We start from the raw sequence: 19,465 nt of genomic DNA, 5'->3' as shown, positions 1-19,465 counted from the left end.
AAGAAACATTTAATCGTGAATTGGCTGCTTAAAATGATGCTAAAGCTTCGGGGTTTTTTTGTTTTATTTTTTTGCCCTCCAGAGTATTTACCCCCCCCTTCCTAACCAGGCCATTTTTTGCGATATGGCGCTGCGTTACTTTACCTGACAATTGCATGGTCATGCAACGCTGCACCCAAATTAAATTTTTGTTCTTTTTTCCCACAAATAGAGCTTTCTTTTGGTCGTATTTGATTGTCTCTGCGGTTTTTATTTTTTGCGCTATAAACAAAAAAAGACCGACAATTTTGAAAAAACATTTTTTGTCTTTTTGCTATAAAACATATCCAGTAAAAAAATTTTAAAAATCAAATTTCGTCATAAATTTAGGCCAAAATGTATTCTGCTACGTGTGTTTGCTGAAAAAAGTCCCAATACGTGTAAATTAATTGGTTATTGGCGGTATATATACTGGAATTTTTTTTTTTATAATAGTAATGGCGGCGATCAGCGACTTATAGCGGGACTGCGGTGGGCATTCTGACACTGGGGGGAATTGACTAACTGCCACTGACATCCTCAATGACATTAATACAGTGATCAGTGTTAATAAAAAGCACTGACACTGCAGTAATAACACTGGGCAGGAAGGGGTTAACGTGGGCGATCAAAGGGTTAACTGTGTGCTGTTTTACTAACTGTGCTGTGTGTGTTTTACTGTGTAAGCATTCTGCTTTGTATTGTTCTGTATTATGCATGCATGCATGCATACAGAGCAATACAAAGTAGCGTGCTGATGCTGACAGGGGAGAGATCTGTATTGTTTACATACAGGCCTCTCCCCTGTCAGTGTTCCTCAGCGATCGCCGGGTGCTGGCGGGGAATTTCTGTCCAGGACCCGATGATCGACCCGGGAATGCAAACAAAATAACAAACATGTCATACTTAACTGTTCTGTTCATTAGTTTTGCACGCAGCTGCCCCAATCCTATTCTTTTTGGGTCCTCCGCTGGCGCTCTGGCTCCTCCCCCTGGAGCAGTGCTACATGCTCGCTCCTGAGTCGATGCTCTATGTGTCCAAGTGTCTCTGGATTGGAGGGGGCTCAGGTAAGGATTGGGGGGGTGCAGGGGTGCCACTGCACACAGAAGGTTTTTTAACCTTCATGCATAGAATTAATGAAGATAAAAAACCTTGAGCCTTTAGAACCACTTAAAGGGATAACTAAAATATATCATTATTTTAGTGGCTATTGTTTATATTCACTTTCAGCTCATAGTGTTTAAATAGTAATTGTTCATTGAGCTGTTTATATTGTTAATTCTCATAATAAATTAAGGATAAATAGATATTCTAGGTTTGAGATCCTTGTAGTGAATGAAGCAGTTTGTTTGGTTTATGCCAAAAAGAGGTGACAGCGTTAGACATAAATTATTTTTTGCCATTTCATTCATTAATGTTTAAGAAACCTGTTTTCCTTTATGCAGCCCAGTGATCATTCATACAGACTTATAAGTAGGTTCATCTTTTTCTACTTCTGTACTGAAATACACAAATGAAAGTCTGATTCAGCACTATTTCAGTTAAAGAGGTGTGCATATATCAACCTATTAGAGTTCCAGGGATAAAGATGAAAGTAATTTGTTTTAAAGAGTTATAATGTATTAGTAAAGAATTGCACTTAATAAATAGCCATATGCGGGTGCACTTTAACTGAGGGATTGTTAACCCATCTGTAATGGACCATTAATTTTAACATGAATCTTATATGCCAAGCATGATTGGGGTATATCAGGGAGGTAATACAAGCACCCCCTTGCATGGCTCATATGAATGTTGCCTTTAGCAAGATACAGTGTGATATTAGTGGCAGCTTAATGGTAATATGTTTCACACTCCAGAGAAAACTTGATAAGGGACTCATTACTGTGATCCTGGGCCCACTGACATCTTAATACTACCTGGGATGGTGTGTACACTACTGCTATTGATTTTGTATTCTATTTATTGGCCAAATGAAATTGTTGTTGAATATTATTTTACACATCATGAAAAAACATTGTCTGTTAATGTCCCTTTAGTAAACCACTATCTTTTTAATACTAGCATTTCCTTCCATAGAATACATTCTGTATATATACTTTACAGGACAATCCCCCTTTCTGAATTACTCCTGAAAGTCTACATTTATATGGTAAGCCCCAATTTACATCCAGGTACAGGAGCTGTAGAAAAATGAGTGCTGAATATGCTTGTTGGAGTTCTACAAATTGGCAGGACTACTGGTTCACATTGTGTGTGTGTGTGTATACACACTCACTGGCCACCTTATTAAGGTACACCTGTTCAATTGCTTGGTAACACTAATTACTAATCAACCAATCACATGGCAGCAACTCAGTGCATTTTGGCATCTAGACGTGGTGAAGACAACTTGCTAAAGTCAAAACGAGCATCAGAATGGGGAAGAGAGGGGATTTAAGTGACTTTGAACGTGGCATGGTTCTTGGTGCCAGACTGGCTCATCTGAGTATGAGAAAAATGAGAAAATATCCAGTGAATGGCAGTTGTGTCGATGAAAATGCCAGATTGGTGTCAGAGGTCAGAAGACAATGGGCAGACTGTTTTGAGATGATAGAAAGGCATGCTATCATGTCAATATGGACCAAAATCTCTGAGGAATGTTTCCAACACCTTGTTGAATCTATGCCATGAAGAATTAAGGCATTTCTGAAGACAAAAGGGGGTCCAATCCAGTACTAGCAAGGTGTACCTAATAAAGTGGCCGGTGAGTATATATATATATATATATATATATATATATATAGAGGTTTGAAAAAGTATTCATACCCTTTAAAATTGTACACATTTTGTTATATTACAACCAAAAACGTAAATGTATCCTATTGGGACTTTATGTGATAAACCAACACAAAGTGGCACATAATTGTGAAGCTGAAGGAAAATAATAGTTTTCAAAATTTTTTGCAAATATCTGAAAAGTGTGGTGTGCATTTGTATTTAGCCCCCCTGAGTCAATACTTTGTAGAACCACTTTTCACTGCAATTACAGCTGCAAGTCTTTTTGGGTATGTTTCTACAAGCTTTGCACATCTAGAGAGTGAAATTTTTGCCCATTCTGTTGCAAAATAGCTCAAGCTCTGTCAGATTGGATGCAGAACATCTGTGAACAGCAATTTTCAAGTCTTGCCACAGATTCGCAATGGTATTCAGGTCTGGACTTTGGGCCATTTTAACACATGAATATGCTTTGATCTAAACCATTCCATTGTAGCTCTGGCTGTATGTTTAGGGTCGTTGTCCTGCTGGAAGGTGATCCTCCACCCCAGTCTCAAGTCTTTTGCAGACTCTAACAGGTTTTCTTCTAAGATTGCCCTGCATTTGTCTCCATCCAACTTCCCATCATCTCTGACTAGCTTTCCTGTCCCTGCTGAAGAAAAGCATCCCCACAACATGATGCTGCCTCCGACCATGTTTCACAGTGGGGATAGTGTGTGCAGGGTGATGTGCAGTGTTAGTTTTCCGCCACACTTAGCGTTTTGCGTTTAGGCCAAAAAGTTTGATTTTAGTCTCACCTGACCAGAGCACATTCTTGGCTTCTTGAAAACTGCAAATGGGACTTCCTATGGCTTTCTATCAACAATGTCTTTCTTCTTGCCACTCTTCTAAAGGCCAGTTTTGTGGAGTGCATGACTAACAGTTGTCCTGTGGACAGATTCTCCCACCTGAGCTGTGGATCTCTGCAGCTCCTCCAGAGTTACCATGGATCTCTTGGCTGCTTCTCTGCTTAATGCTCTCCTTGCCCAGCCTGTCAGTTTAGGTGGACAGCCATGTCTTGGTACGTTTGCAGTTGTGCCATACTCTTTCCATTTTTGGATGATAGATTGAACAGTGCTCCGTGAGATATTCAAAGCTTGGGATATTTTTTAAGAACCTAACCCTGCTTTAAACTTCTCAACAACTTTATCCCTAACCTGTCTGGTGTGTTCCTTGGCTTTCATGATGCTGTTTGTTCACTAATGTTCTCTAACAGACCTCTGAGGGCTTCACAGAACAGTTGTATTTATACCGAGATTAATTTACACACAGGTGTACTCTATTTACTAATTAGGTGACTTTCTGAAGGCAAATGGTTCCAATAGATTTTAGTTAGGGGTATCAGAATAAAGGGGGCTGAATACAAATGCACACCACACTTTTCAAATATTTATTTGTAAAACATTTTGAAAACCATTCATCATTTTCCTTCCACTTCACAATTATGTGCCACTTTTTGTTGGTCTATCACATAAAATACATTTATGTTTTTGGTTGTAACATGACAAAATGTGGAAAATTTAAAGGGGTATTAAATTTTTTTCCAAGGTACTGTATGTGTGTGTGTGTGTATATACAGTGAGGAACAGAAGTATTTGAACACTCTGCGATTTTGCAAGTTCTCCCACTTAGAAGTCATGGAGGGGTCTGAAATTCACATTGTAGGTGCATTCCCACTCTGAGAGGCAGAATAAAAAAAAAATTCAGGAAATCACATTGTATGATTTTTAAAGAATTTATTTGTCTTGCACTGCTGAACATAAGTATTTGAACACCTAAGAAACAGCAAGAATTCTGGCTCTCAAAGACCTGTTACTGTGCCTTTAAAAAGTCCACCTCTACTCCACTCATTAATCTAACTTAGTAGCACCTGTCTGAGCTCTTTAAAGACACCTGTCCACCCCACAGTCAGTCAGACACCAACTACTACCATGGGCAAGACCAAAGAGCTGTCAAAAGACACCAGAGACAAAATTGTGGACCTCCACAAGGCTGGAAAGGGCTACGGGGCAATTGCCAAGCAGCTTGGTGAAAATAGATCAACTGTTGGAGCAATTGTTAGAAAACAGAAGAGACTAAAGACGACTGTCAGTCTGCCTCGGACTGGGGCTCCATGCAAGATCTCACCTCGTGGGGTATCACTGATGTAAAGAAAGGTGAGGAATCAGCCCAGAACTACAAAGGAGGAGCTGGTCAATGACATGAAGAGAGCTGGGACCACATTTTCAAAGGTCACTGTCGGTAGAACACTACCCCATCATGGTTTCAAATCATGCATTGCACGGAAGGTTCCCCTGCTCAAGTCATCACATGTCCAGGCCCGTCTGAAGTTTGCCAATGACCATCTGGATGATCCAGAGGAGGCATGGGAGAAAGTCATGCGGTCAGATGAGACCAAAGTAGAAATTTTTGGTCTAAACTTGTCGTGTTTGGAGGAAAAAGGATGAGTTGCATCCCAAGAACACCATCCCTACTGTGAAGCATGGGGGTGATAACATCATGCTTTGGGGGTGCTTTTCTGCGAAGGGGACAGGACGACTACACTGTATTAAGGAGAGGATGAATGGGGCCATTTATTGTGAGATTTTGCGCAACAACCTCCTTCCCTCAGTCAGAGCATTGAAGATGGGTCGTGGCTGGGTCTTCCAACATGAAAACGACCCGAAGCACACAGCCAGGATAACCAAGGAGTGGCTCCGTAAGAAGCATATCAAGGATCTGGAGTGGCCTAGCCAGTCTCCAGACCTAAATCCAATAGAACATCTTTGGCGGGAGCTGAAACTCCGTGTTGCTCAGCGACAGCCCCGGAACCTGACAGATCTAGAGGAGATCTGTGTGGAGGAGTGGGCCAAAATCCCTGTTGCAGTGTGTGCAAACCTGGTCAAGAACTACAGGAAACGTTTGACCTCTGTAATTGCAAACAAAGGCTTCTGTACCAAATATTAACACTGATTTTCTCAGGTGTTCAAATACTTATGTTCAGCAGTGCAAGACAAATAAATTCTTTAAAAATCATACAATGTGATTTCCTGAATTTGTTTTTTAAATTCTGTCTCTCAGAGTGGGAATGCACCTACAATGTGAATTTCAGACCCCTCCATGATTTCTAAGTGGGAGAACTTGCAAAATCACAGGGTGTTCAAATACTTCTGTTCCTCGCTGTGTGTATATGTATATATATATATATATATATATATATATATATATATATATATATATAAAATGAGGAAGTACTTTTCCTGAACTTCAGTCGAGCCAGTGAAATACATTTTAGAGATTTTTTTTGTCTGCTCTCAGGCATGAGTAAAGTAAAAAAAAAATAACACGATCCACTTGTAGGGGATTTTCAGCATTCCATTGCCATAACACAAATATCTCCAAGCTCCTGGCACCTGGAATGTGTAGTCCCTTAGCCTGTTTACGCACAGACTCTCTGCTTAATGTCAGTCACTTACCCAGACTTGTGGGTAACAAACTCCCTGTACAGGCTACTGTTTCTCAAAATTCTATCTATGTACATATTACACATATCATTGGGCTTGATTGTATCAGGAAAACAGTATCTATTTTGTTCAACATTTGAAAAATTAATTGGATTGTCCATTAAGCATGAAGCCACTATTGCCTAAGATGTATGTTTTTGTTTCTGATTGGATTATAATCTCATGTCTGTGGGGACAGATAGACAATCACCAGCTGACAGGGAACATCGATCAGGTATCTTAGAAAACCTGTTTCAATATCTATTGTTCCTGGTGGTATACATGGCATCTTTTGTGCTACTTACTACCTCCCCTTTCTGCCTACATGAACATAAGCATACTGGGTCACCTGAGCCAACCTTTTAAGTTTGTGGAATGCTCTGCAGTACCTGGGAGATTAGCGGTCATAAGGGTTGTTAGAGTATGCCCGTACATTTTCATGCCCTGTAAACTCTGGGTGCAGCCTGAGACTTGGTCACACTGAGGTTCCGTAGATATCAAGCAGCAGCTCCCAGGAATTTCATCAGCCAGCAAGGAAACCAATTGCCTTCCCATATTACAAAGTGGGGCTAACTAACTGTTTTACATATTGAAACAAAACAAATGAGAACACAACTGTAATTCTGCTGCAAGTTAGAATTAAATGTGAGCTGGATGATGAGTGGGTGCTGTTGGTGATGAAGATTTATTTAAAGCCTAGGTTTAGCTAAAATTAAGAACAGAAACATCAGCACAAGGGATATAACTTTCAGTTAGTATGATGTATTCCTTGTCTGATTCTTCTGCTTTCTGTAGAAATCTTCATTGCTCCCCCACACACACTCCTTTACCAGTGAATGGAGACGGAGGATTTTTCAATTATCCAACCATCCCACATCCTCCATCCAGAGATCCGTATCATTCATAGAAGCTATGTATGGCTTCTATAAATGGTGCAGGAAAGATGACATAGTAGACTTCTCTTGAAGAGAGCTCCTGACAGCAATTCGCTGTATTAACCCCCACTGCACCGTAAGATTACGGGGCAAAGGGCTTGGGGATGGGTTTGGGCTAGGACAAATGAAAATTTCTACTGAAAGAATAAGAATCAGGACAAGGGACACATCATACTGTTATGTCTTTTAGTTTTAGCTAAATGTATGCTTTAAGCTGGCCAAACACTGTTAGATTTTCAAACAACTGTTCGTAAACAATTGTTTGACAGAGCGTTCGATGTGCCCATCAAAATAAATTTTCATTTGACTGCAGTTTTTTTTATTTAATTATTATAGCAATGTATAGAATTTCAATGTTTACTTTGTCCCAATTAACTGTCACAAAATAGAACAATTATTTTTAAAACTAAAATTTTTCAAGTACATTTTATAGCCAGTTTTGTTTTCTTTAGTTTTCTGAATCAGCAGCACTGTGTTTGAATGTGGTATAAGGTGGCAATATTGTTACAGTTATTACACTAAAGATACTACATGCTGTACTTTATCAGATTATGTGGATGCTAAGGTCAGTGGATTTTACTTGTGCACTGTGCTTGAACTGTTTCTTTGCTTTCAAAACAGGTTATATTGATATACAGATGCTTTGCAATTATTTTCTGCATGAATGATTTGCAGCTTATGAAGAGGTGATTGTTGTACAGATTAATAAAATGACTTTGATATATTGTGCTGTTCTGCTGAGTGATTTTAAATAATAGTGGGGTTGATTTTCTAACAGTGTGCAAAATCTGGTTGAGCTGTGCATAGTAGCCAATTGGCTTCTAACGTCAGCTTGTTCAATTAAGCTTTGACAAAAAACCCTGGAAGCTGATTGGCTTCTCTGCACAGATGCACCAGATTTTGCACTCTTCAGTTTTAGTAAATCAAACCCCAATGTTTACAGTATAATACATATGTTCAAAGAATGTCCCAATCTAACTTTAATTTTTTTTTTTTTACCTTTAAGTAAACTTGTACTGAGGCTGTTATGTTTTTCTTTCTAAACATAGGTGTCAGGTTGTCATACTAGTTCATTGGTTTTGGTGCTTTCTGATGCTTGTTTTTTTCTCAAGTTTGACACCTGCATTTTCTCAGGTCAGTGACTCAAAAGTATTAAGACCAATGACAGCTTGGCAACTAGCATTTTCAGGAAAAGGTCAGCAATGGTACCCTTTATAGTTCGCTTGATGTGGATTTTCTTTTTAAGGACAGGTTCATCTTTATTTAACCCCTTGAGGCCGAAGTCACACAAATATGCGGCCTCACAGAACTGGGCTTTTTTCCGTGGGGCTGCATATTTGCATACCTGTCTTTGTGCTGGGAGCACGCCGCACTGCGCACTCCCAGCACAAAGACCGCTGCGTCACTGAGAGCCCTGGGTCCCGTCCTAACGATCGGGACCCGGGACTCCCGATTCCGGATCACATGATCGCTGTAATAGCCTCTGATTGGCTGTCACAGTGATTAGTCACTGTGCAGCCCGGCCCCCTTGTTTTTTTCTCTCTCTATGAATGGAGAAGAGAAATACATTGCATCTCTCTAACTCCTGGCATAGAGAGAAAAAAAAATGTTTGTAAAAAAAGAAAAAAAAAGAGAAATAAATATTAACAAATAAAATAAAAAATAAAGAAAAATTACCTAGATGAAGGCTTGATCTAGTTCAGTGCCAGGGCTATTGTTTGGGTCAAGGTCAGGATCAAAGGTCAAGAGGTCAGAATTTAAAAAAAAAAAAATGGTATCAGTGTCAGTTAGTGTTAATGTCAGTGTGTTTTAGGAAAAAAAAAAGATAAAAACAAAATGCACACTTTTGTTTCTGGGTTGTACTACAGGTACAAACAACAAATAATATACACATATATGGTATCGCTCTGATCGTCAAGAGCTGGAGAATTTATTTTGGGTTGTTCTTTGGTGGTAGGTTATGGTAATCACAAGAAACACACCACTAAATAAAAAAAAATATTTTTTTTTACTATTTTTAACCAGTTTTCCTTTGATAATAAAAAAAAAAATCAGGAGATATCCATTATCATTTACCACCAAATGAAAGCCCAATTTGTCCTGAAAAAAATGCGGTATAATTCACCTGAATGTACAAAGTAGTTGTGATGATGTACGGTTTTACTAACACATGTCAACGTTGCAAAATTGTGCTTAGGCAATTGGATTTGTTTTACCCTTAGGCGTGAAGGGGTTAAACTACCTCTACCCCACCCCACCTAGTTCTCCTAAAGCGGGGGTCAGCAACCAGTACATTATGATCTACCAGTAGATCTCGGCCAGGTGACTGGTAGATCTTGGTCAGGGCTTGCTGACCTGCCAGAGCATCTAACAGAGTGGAATACAGAGGACTACTTGTAAATTTGAAACTGTAGTAGGGAGCAAGGGCTGCATAAGCCGATGTCTGCTCTGTAGTGCTGGCTCCTAAGCCCTGTCATGGTTGGTGGGTGTAGAACCTGCTAAGCATGACCCATTCAGGTGAATGAGGCTGTTCTGCAAATACCCTGCAGCTTTGTGCAGTACAGCAAACAAGGGGTTAAACAGGCAGCGGTGTGCTGCTTTCTCACCACGTATTTTAACCCTTTAAACCCCACAGAAGCAGTTACAGGGCACTTGCAGAGTGGCCCCATTTACTTGAATGGGTTTCTGTTGACAGGCGGTAGCACCCACCAAAAGCAACTCCTGCTGCAGCATGTGTATAGCTTTGGCTGTTGCCTCAGCAGCTAAATGGGGTAGGGATTGTGGGTGGTTAAACCACCCCCCCCCCAAATTTACATATGAACAAGCCCTAAGAGTGTCACTGCTGGATGCAACTAGGGGCTCACAAGTGCAGCAGGCACTGCTGCTCCTCTACATAGCGATCCGAGTATGTCTGACAGGTGGTGAGGAGGCGATGGGTTACCTCCTCACTACCCGATTTAAACCCATCAGTGCTGTGCAATGCATGCTATTGTGACACGGTAGTAAAACAATTAGGGGTTTAAATCAGCTGTGAGGAGTTGACACTGGGCCCAGTGATCTTTGATGTCTCCCATGTCGTTCAGATAGATCTCCACCTCTTTAAGGTTGCCTACTCCTGTCCTAAAGGAATCTGCACAAATCTTCCCACTCCAAGACTGCATCACACTGAAGAGTGAAAGAGGAAAGATTGTGAACACTGGCTGAGGTTGCTGCTGTGAAGTAAGTCAGGGCCTGGGTCAAAAGGTTTTTGTTCACCTGTATCCTCATACAAATATTCAAGTCTTTGGTTATACAAAAGCTCATCAGCACTGGTCTTAGGCAGGCTATAGATGATGTGATTTTCTTTCATTCAACACAGTGATTATTGCTAGCAACTATAGCCGTTGGCAATAATCGCATGTACATATCCAACATGCTGGTTGTACCCAAGTTGTACAACAAACATCAAATTGGGTACAATCAGCCTGCTCGTAGATGGTTCATATCTTCGCTGGTTCCTGCTGAGCCAGCAAAGATTCTAATCATCTATGGCCGGCTTTAGGCTGTTGTTGGGGGTGGGGGATTAGTGTTAGTTTTAATAAAGGTGAACATGTATCAAAATGTACAAAATATAATATTCACAAAAAGATCATCCAGTGTTCTGAAAAATTAAACCACAGATATTACCAATAACTTTGTATATATCAAACCACCAAAATCACTAATTACTATATATGCATATTACGCCAGCACATGTATAAGTGAAGAAGTCCAATATATAGACTATGAAAGAATCTTCTTTCTTATTTTACATATCTTTTATAGCAGATCCAGTCTCCAGATGGGTGACTCACATGTGTGTCCTTTGCCATTCACACTATATTCTCACCTTTTCTCCTGACTTTTGGATCAGATAGGTCAAAATGTGCCTTCCTTTTTATGGGGTAAATAAGCTTCAAGGTATCGCTTCACCACTTCCCAGTAGAAAACGTCTCTACTTTCTACCTGGTTCCACCTGTCACCTTCAGAAAAGTGAATCCTATGTGGCACCTTTTATTCCTCCATTCATCTGCTCAAAAACAGAAAAATAGTGCTTTCCATTAAAATCATCATATAGTTATTAAAAAAATAACTAAAATCCACTCACAAAGTATTGTGCACAATGCTGGTGCACCACAGAGCATTCATATGAACTTCCCCTTTTGGGTTAACATTTGGTTGTGGCAACCTGAACAAGCTCCCCTTACTTCCTTCTCTGGCTCTGCCCTGCATCTTGTGTCACTGTCACGTGACAGCTTCATCAGGGGGTTATGATTATGAATCATAACCCCCTGATGAAGCCATGTGTCCTATGGCGTAACGCGTAGCGGTGGGGCTACGAAGTCACTCGGTTTCAGAGAGAACAAGCGGCAAGTACATATGCCAACGGCTGATACAGGCATTTATCACTGAAAGCGTTTTTTTGATCTTAACAATGTGAGTGCATTGATTAAGATTTGTGGAATAAAATAAAGTCTGTTTTAAGGATAAAGCACTATGTACCTATTGTCTCCTTTCACACTGAGGAACGTATAAGTAGGATTGTGCTAGTGATTCAAAGCAGCTGAAGGAGGGAGAAATCCTTGCAGAGATATACAGCGTTTAAAGGGGAAAGGTGTTTGCAAGAAGTACCCAACATCCATCATATACTGCAGCAATCCTAGTAGGTTCCAGGATATGTGAACCAAAAGCTTATTAAGCCTGTATAATAGGCTTAGAAGGAGGTGAGCACACATCTATTTTCACTGAAGGATTCATGGAAAGTCACTGTATTATGTTTTAAATCACATTATCACAAATTTGGACTTTTTTGGATAATGGATTTATTTTTTTGTTTTTTATTATGATCACTTTATTGATATATTGAACATTTTTTGTCAGTTTGTATATATAATAGTATATTTCACACACTTTAGATAGTTGGATAATAGGAGCGCAACATTTATAGATATATGGTTTAAATTGCACAGTTGGAGTATGTGTCAATTGTTAGTGATCGCTAAGGTTTTTTTGTTTGGCTTGCAAGTTACACACACCTGCATTTTGTAATTGCTCCCAAACTCACCAACTTCCTGAAGGAGGGAGAAATCCCTGCAGGGATATACAGAGTTTAAAGGGGAAAGGTGTTTGCAAGAAGTTCCCAACATCCATCATATACTGCAGCAATTCTAGTAGGTTCCAGGATATGTGAACCAAAAGTTTATTAAGCCTGTATAATAGGCTTAGAAGGAGGTGAGCACACATTTAATTTCACTGAAGGTTTCACAGAAAGTCACTGTATTATGGTTTAATCACTTTATCACAAATTTGGACTTTTTTTGGATAAACGGATTTATTTTTGTTTTTTATTATGATCACTTTATTGATATATTGAACATTTTTTGTCAGTTTGCATATATAATAGTATATTTCACACACTTTATATAGTTGGATAATAGGAGCGCAACATTTATAGATATATGATTTTATTTATTGTTAGCTGTAAACAGCGAGCACATATAGAAAAAATAAAAATGCTCAATTTCAAGAGAGCTAATTTTCCAAGCTGCTCTCCAAGACTTAGAATGAGAGGGAATATTGGCATCGATGAACACAACACAGAAATGGGAGTTCTTCAAAAAGACTGTATGTGAACACACTGCAAAATATATTCCCATGGGCAACAAGTTTAAAAGGCTAAAAATCAAACCTATGTGGCTTACGGCCAAAGTTAAAAAAGCTATAGATAATAAGAAAAGAGCTTTTATTAAATATAAAAACGAAGGAACGCTATCATCGTTTAAACATTACAAAGAATATAACAGAATATGCAAAAAAGGAAATAAAGGCCACAAAAATTGAAAATGAACGACAGATTGCAAAAGATAGCAGGACAAACCCCCAAAAATTCTTCAAATATATTAATAGTAAAAAGGTCCAGTCCGAGCATGTAGGCCCTTTACAAAATAATCTAGAGTGGGTGACTGGGGACAAAGAGAAGGTAAATTTCTTAAATACCTTCTTCAGCTCTGTGTATACAAAGGACCATGGGGGAGATCTTGTCCAAAATGGGCATCGTATTGACACAGCTCTAGGTGATCCACAATGGCTTACAATTGATATGATCCAAAAATATTTAGACAGTATAAAGGTGAATAAAGCACCTGGACCGGATGGCATACACCCACGGGTCCTTAAAGAATTGAGCTCTGTCATTTCAAAGCCATTGTTTCTAATTTTTAGGGACTCTTTAATGACTGGCATAGTACCACTGAATTGGCGTAAGGCCAATGTGGTGCCAATATTTAAAAAGGGGTCAAAATCTTTACCAAGTAAATATAGACCTGTTAGTTCAACTTCTATAGTTGGGAAGATACTGGAGAGTTTAATAAAAGACCACATACAGTTGCAAGAAAAAGTATGTGAACCCCTTGGGATTACGTGGAGTTTTGCATGAATTGGTCATAAAATGTGCTCTGAACGTCATCTAAATCACAACAATAGAAGAACACAGTCTGCTGAACATAATACTACACAAACATTAGATGTTGCCATGGTTTAATTGCACATAACATGTAAATATTCACAGTGCAGGGAGGAAAAAGTATGTGAACCTTTGGACTTAACTGGTTGACACTCCTTTGGCAGCAATAACCTCAACCAAACGTTTCCTGTAGTTGCAGATCAGACCTGCACAACGATCTGGAGTAAGTTTGGACCACTCCTCTTCACAAAACTGTTTCAGTGTAGCAATATTTTTGGGATGTCTGGTGTGAATCGCTCTCTTAAGGTCATGCCACAGCATTTCAATCGGGTTGAGGTCAGGACTCTGACTGGGCCACTCCAGAAGGCGTATTCTGTGTTGTTGCAGCCATTGTTTTGTTGAATTACTTGTATGCTTTGGGTCATTGTCCTGTTGCATCACCCATCCTCTGCGGAGCTTCAGTTGGCGGACAGATGGTCATACGTTTTCCTGCAAAATGTCTTGATAAACTCTGGAATTCATTTTCCCATCAATGACAATAATCCGTCCAGGCCCTGAGGCAGCAAAGCAGCCCCAAACCATGATGTTCCCTCCGCCATGTTTTACAGTGGGGATGAGGTTTTGATGTTGGTGTGCTGTGCCTTTTTTTCTCCACACATAGTGTTGTGTGTTCTTCCCAAACAACTCAATCTTGGTTTCATCTGTCCACAGTATATTTTGCCAGTAGTGCTGTGGAACATCCAAGTGCTCTTTTGCAAACTTCAAACGTGCTGCAATATTCTTGTTGGACAGCAATGGCTTCCTCCGTGGTGTCCTCCCATGTACTCCATTCTTGTTTAATGTTTTCCTTATTGTAGATGTGTCAACAAAAATGTTAGCATGTGCCAGAGATTTCTGTAGGTCTTTAGCTGACACTCTGGGATTCTTCTTTACCTCATGCAGCATTCTGCGCTGTGCTCTTGCAGTCATTTTTACAGGACGACCACGCCTAGGGAGAGTAGCAACAGTGCTAAACTTTCTCCATTTGTAGACAGTCTGTCTTACCGTGGACACATGAACATCAAGGCTTTTGGAGATACTTTTGTAACCCTTTCCAGCTTCATGCAAGTCAACAATTCTTGATCGTAGGTCTTCTGAGAGCTCTTTTCTGCGAGGCATGGTTCACATCAGACAGTGCTTCTTGAAACCAGTAAACCCAAAACAGGTGTGTGTTTTTTAAGGGCAGGACAGCTGTCAGCAACACATCCAATATCATCACACTGATTGGAGTCAAGGTTGGCTCACTCCTGGCTCCAATTAGCTCTGGGAGAAGTCATTAAGCTAGGGTCTCACATGCTTTTTCCTCCCTCCACTGTGAATGTTTACATGTTATGTGCAATTAAACCATGGCAACATCTAATGTTTGTGTAGTATTATGTTCAGCAGACTGTGTTCTTCTATTGTTGTGACTTAGATGACGTTCAGAGCACATTTTATGCCCAATTCATGCAAAACTCCACGTAATCCCAAGGGGTTCACATACTTTTTCTTGCAACTGTAGATGAGTTCTTGCTGGAAAAAACATATTTTAAGCAACAGACAGCATGGATTCATGAAATACAGAAGTTGGCAAACAAATCTGATTTCTTTTTATGAGGGGTGAGCAAAACCTTGGACAGAGGGGTGGTGGTGGACGTGGTATACTTGGATTTTGCAAAAGTGTTTGACACAGTTCCCCACACACGGCTAATGTGTAAGGTAAAGTCTACAGGCTTGGAAAAATCCGTATGCAAATGGGTAGAAAACTGGCTAAAAGATCGTATTAAAAGAGCAGTGGTTAATGATTCATACTCTGAATGGTCTAGGGTTTGTCAGTGGTGTACCCCAAGATTCAGTGTTGGGACCCTTACTTTTTAATATATGTATAAACGATATAGGGTCTGGGATTAAAAATCCCATTTCAGTCTTTGCAGATGACACCAAGCTGTGCAGTGGAATAACGTCCTTACAGGATGTCTTCAATTTACAAGCCGACCTCAATGCACTGTTTAATTGGGCAACTATGTGGCAAATGAGGTTTAATGTTGCTAAATGTAGGGTTATGCACTTGGGGGTTAAGAATATGCATGCATCATACATACTAGGGGGAGTACAACTGGGGGAATCAATGGTGGAGAAGGATCTGGGAGTTCTGATAAATCACAAGCTTAATAATGGCATGCAATGCTAAGCTGCAGTTTCTAACACGAGCAAACTCCTCTCTTGTATAGAAAGAGGTATAGACTCCAGAGAGAGAGATATCATATTATTCCTGTACAAATGATTAGTAAGACCTCATTTGGAATATGCAGTTCAGTTTTGGGCACCAATTCACAAAAAGAACATTGGGGAACTGGAGAAAGTACAGAGAAGGGCAAGCAAACTGATAAGAGGCATGGAGGAGCTCAGCTATGAGGAAAGATAAGAGGAACTGAATTTATTCTCTCTTGAGAAGAGGAGATTAAGGGGGATATGATCAACATGTATAAATACATTGGTGGTTCCTATAGTGAACTCGGTGTAGAGGACACTTGGGCACTCTAAGTCTGGAGGAAAAGAAACGTAATCTCCAAACACGGAAAGGGGATCTCGGGGGATCAGGAAGAAATTTTTTTCCCCAGCAGGAGCAAATTGGATCATGCTTTGCTGGGGTTTTTTTGCCTTCCTCTGGATCAACTGTGGGTGTAGGATTATAATTTTTTTATTATTTTTTTAGCAGTTGAGCTGGATGGAGTTTTGTCTTTTCTCAGCAAGACTAACTATGTAACTATGTTAATCGTAGTTTGCAATTATGTATGACAATAGTAACTTGAAAAGCAGCCAATGTGTCATAGAGCCAATGAGGAAACTTGCATGAAAATGATGCTTGCCCAAGCTCCTGAATGCATGGAATGCAAAGATAGACCTTTTGATAGGAGGTATCACTGCACTCAAACCACTAAAACCCTGGATCTTTCTGAGCTGTGTAAAGGAAGCGCAAATGTGTCTCTCTGATGCTGTTTTGTTCATCCCCTAGCTGCTAATGTATTACATACAGTGATCACAACTAATGGCAGATAAAGTTCACAAGTTTGGACAGGTCCTCCAAAGCAGATGATTCTCAGGTATCACTGTCCATGTTCCCATCTTCTAGATTTTCTATTATCAGAACTGGAAGTGAAGAAACTCCCCGTAATGGGTAGGCAGACAACAGTAAAAGCCTGACAAACGTTCTAACCATTTCCCATTTAATAAAAAAATAGCTGGAGTTCCATTTTAAAGTGGAATTTACCTTGTCAGATTAGAGGGGAGGACATTCCATAGAAAGCATGGAGTTTTCCATTATAGAAGGCACACTTCCTAGTCTGCCACTCTTTAGCACTGACAGATGCAAACATGCTTTCTCCAACATCCTATCCAATACTTTCTTTGAACCACTGTCTTCTTAGTTCAGCCATTGGATGGCCACTGATGATGTAACTCCTGCACGCATGCATTGGAGTTACATTGTCTCAGCATCCTACAGATTCTGGGAATGGACCAAGTATGTACACTGGACTGATCTTGTGTCACAGGCAATGTACACAATAAAAATAAATGCTAGAAAGAGCAGGCTAGACCAGTGGTTCTTAACCTGGGTTCGATCGAACCCCAGGGGTTCGGTGAGTCAGTCTCGCGGGTTCGGCGGAGGTGAAGACCCACACCCGACTCATATGATTCGTGCAGTAAATATTCATTATTATGTTTTTGTGTGAAAATCATGTTTTAATGGTTTTGTTCTTTGTTCTTAACGGTTTTGTTCATTTTGTGCACCTATGTATAAATATATACCTAAATATATACCTATGTTTTGAATTTTAAAAATCATATTTTATTTTTCCAATTAAGAAGGGTTCGGTGAATGCGCATATGAAACTGGTGGGGTTCAGTACCTCCAACAAGGTTAAGAACCACTGGGCTAGACAAACACAGGCCAGTTTATGATCGTCCTACCACCCTCCTCACCATTATGAAACTGGCTGCTATTTTATATACCACTTCTCTCCTTGTTAACAAGGAAAATTATTTGATAACCTGATAGGGCTTTTTTGCTTTCGTGCCTTCATCATATTCATTTTGAAATATTAATGGCACTGCTGAAATTTTGTGGATGAATAAAAATATGATAAAGATTGCTTCACTCTGTTTTTACTATTAAAAGGCAAAGTATGTTAGATAAATATTATAAATAGTGCATATTGGTAGTACACATATAAAATTCATTAAAATTCATTAAAGTGCTGAGATAATAAATAGTGCATATCGGTAGTACACATATAAAATTCATTAAAAGTTCATTAAAGTGCTGAGTTGATAGAGGTAATAAATCATCTCAATATGGCATGATTATGTGGCTTCCGTGATAAAAATAAAGGAAGGAGACAAACATTGCACTAACCAGATAGCGCAGAGAAATGAGCATGGAGCAATTAAGACTTGCTCCTGGTACTCTGTATATAATACTGGAACAGGATGAGGTCATCTATGAAGTAGCCACTAGATGTCATCCATCTGAGAAGGAGGTATCCAGGATCCAGGAATGTCAGTCACAGCCACTAGGGGTTTTCCAACACTCAGCTCCCAGTCACAGTACAGAATACCTTCAAGACACAGGCTCCCGTGAAAATAAAGAGCCCGCAGAGAAGGCCTCCAATAGTGTAATAACGTTTTTTTATTCAAAAGTATAAACGATTAAAAGTAAATACAACTTACATTAGTGGTTTAGCCATCAAGAGACAGCTGGCCTGGTAGTACATGTACAGCAAGCAGTGTAAAGGCACTTCCCTGACGCGTATCGTGTCTATACACATCATCAGAGAGCCCCTTTGAAATAGCGGACCCTACGGGTCTGTACTTACTGCTACAAGGGTTGGTTATGGCTGTTGACGTGACTATAGTTAACTACTATGCACCTATCGCTTATCAATCTCATTTCTTTTCCCACTTGTTGAGGGTAATGTCACACAAGAAAGGCACCCTGCTCACGATGGGCAACAGCAATTTAGTGTTGGACAGACAACTAGATCTTTTTTCCCTCTCATTGACCCTCACTGAGATTCAACTGAGGCGGCCTCACAAAGAAATTTGCAGAACTTTTATCTGAACACGCCATGGTGGATGTTTGGAGAGAGTTCAATCCTAGAATATGGGATTTCACATACTACTCAGCACCTCATAACTGTCACACTCGCATAGACCCTTTTCTCTTCCCTCAAGCTGTCCTTCCCGATGTTCTTAATGTCAGGATACTGTCCATGTCGTGGTCTGACCACTCACCTCTTTTACTAACTTGTAGGTCACTAGCTTCCTCTCCCCAACACTACTCTTGGCGTCTTAATGACTCCATTCTCTCTTTTGATACGGAGTTAGGATCCATACGTGAATCTATATCCAACTACTTTACAGACAATACTGTATCCGCCTCAACTCCCACTATTTTATGGGAAGCCTACAAAGCCACACTTAGAGGGAAAGTTATACAAATTGCCTCTCGCCAGAAGAGAGACAGAGACTCTAAAGTAACTCTCTTATCTTCCTGTTGCACACAACTAGAAACCCAATTTAAACAATCCAACTCCCCCTCCTTGCGTAAACAGTTAGAGGCCACCATTTTGGAACTAAACCTCCTTCTGGACGACAAAACTGAAAAACAACTCAGATGGTCAAGACACAAATATTATACTTGTACCAACAAACCAGGCCTGATGTTCGCCAAC

This window comes from Staurois parvus, unplaced genomic scaffold (assembly GCF_062004578.1).
Source record: "Staurois parvus isolate SC_StPar_1 unplaced genomic scaffold, SC_StPar_1.0 ptg000017l, whole genome shotgun sequence".
Classification (NCBI taxonomy): domain Eukaryota; kingdom Metazoa; phylum Chordata; class Amphibia; order Anura; family Ranidae; genus Staurois; species Staurois parvus.
The sequence above is the reverse complement of the archived record's forward strand: the minus strand, read 5'-3'. Positions refer to the sequence as shown.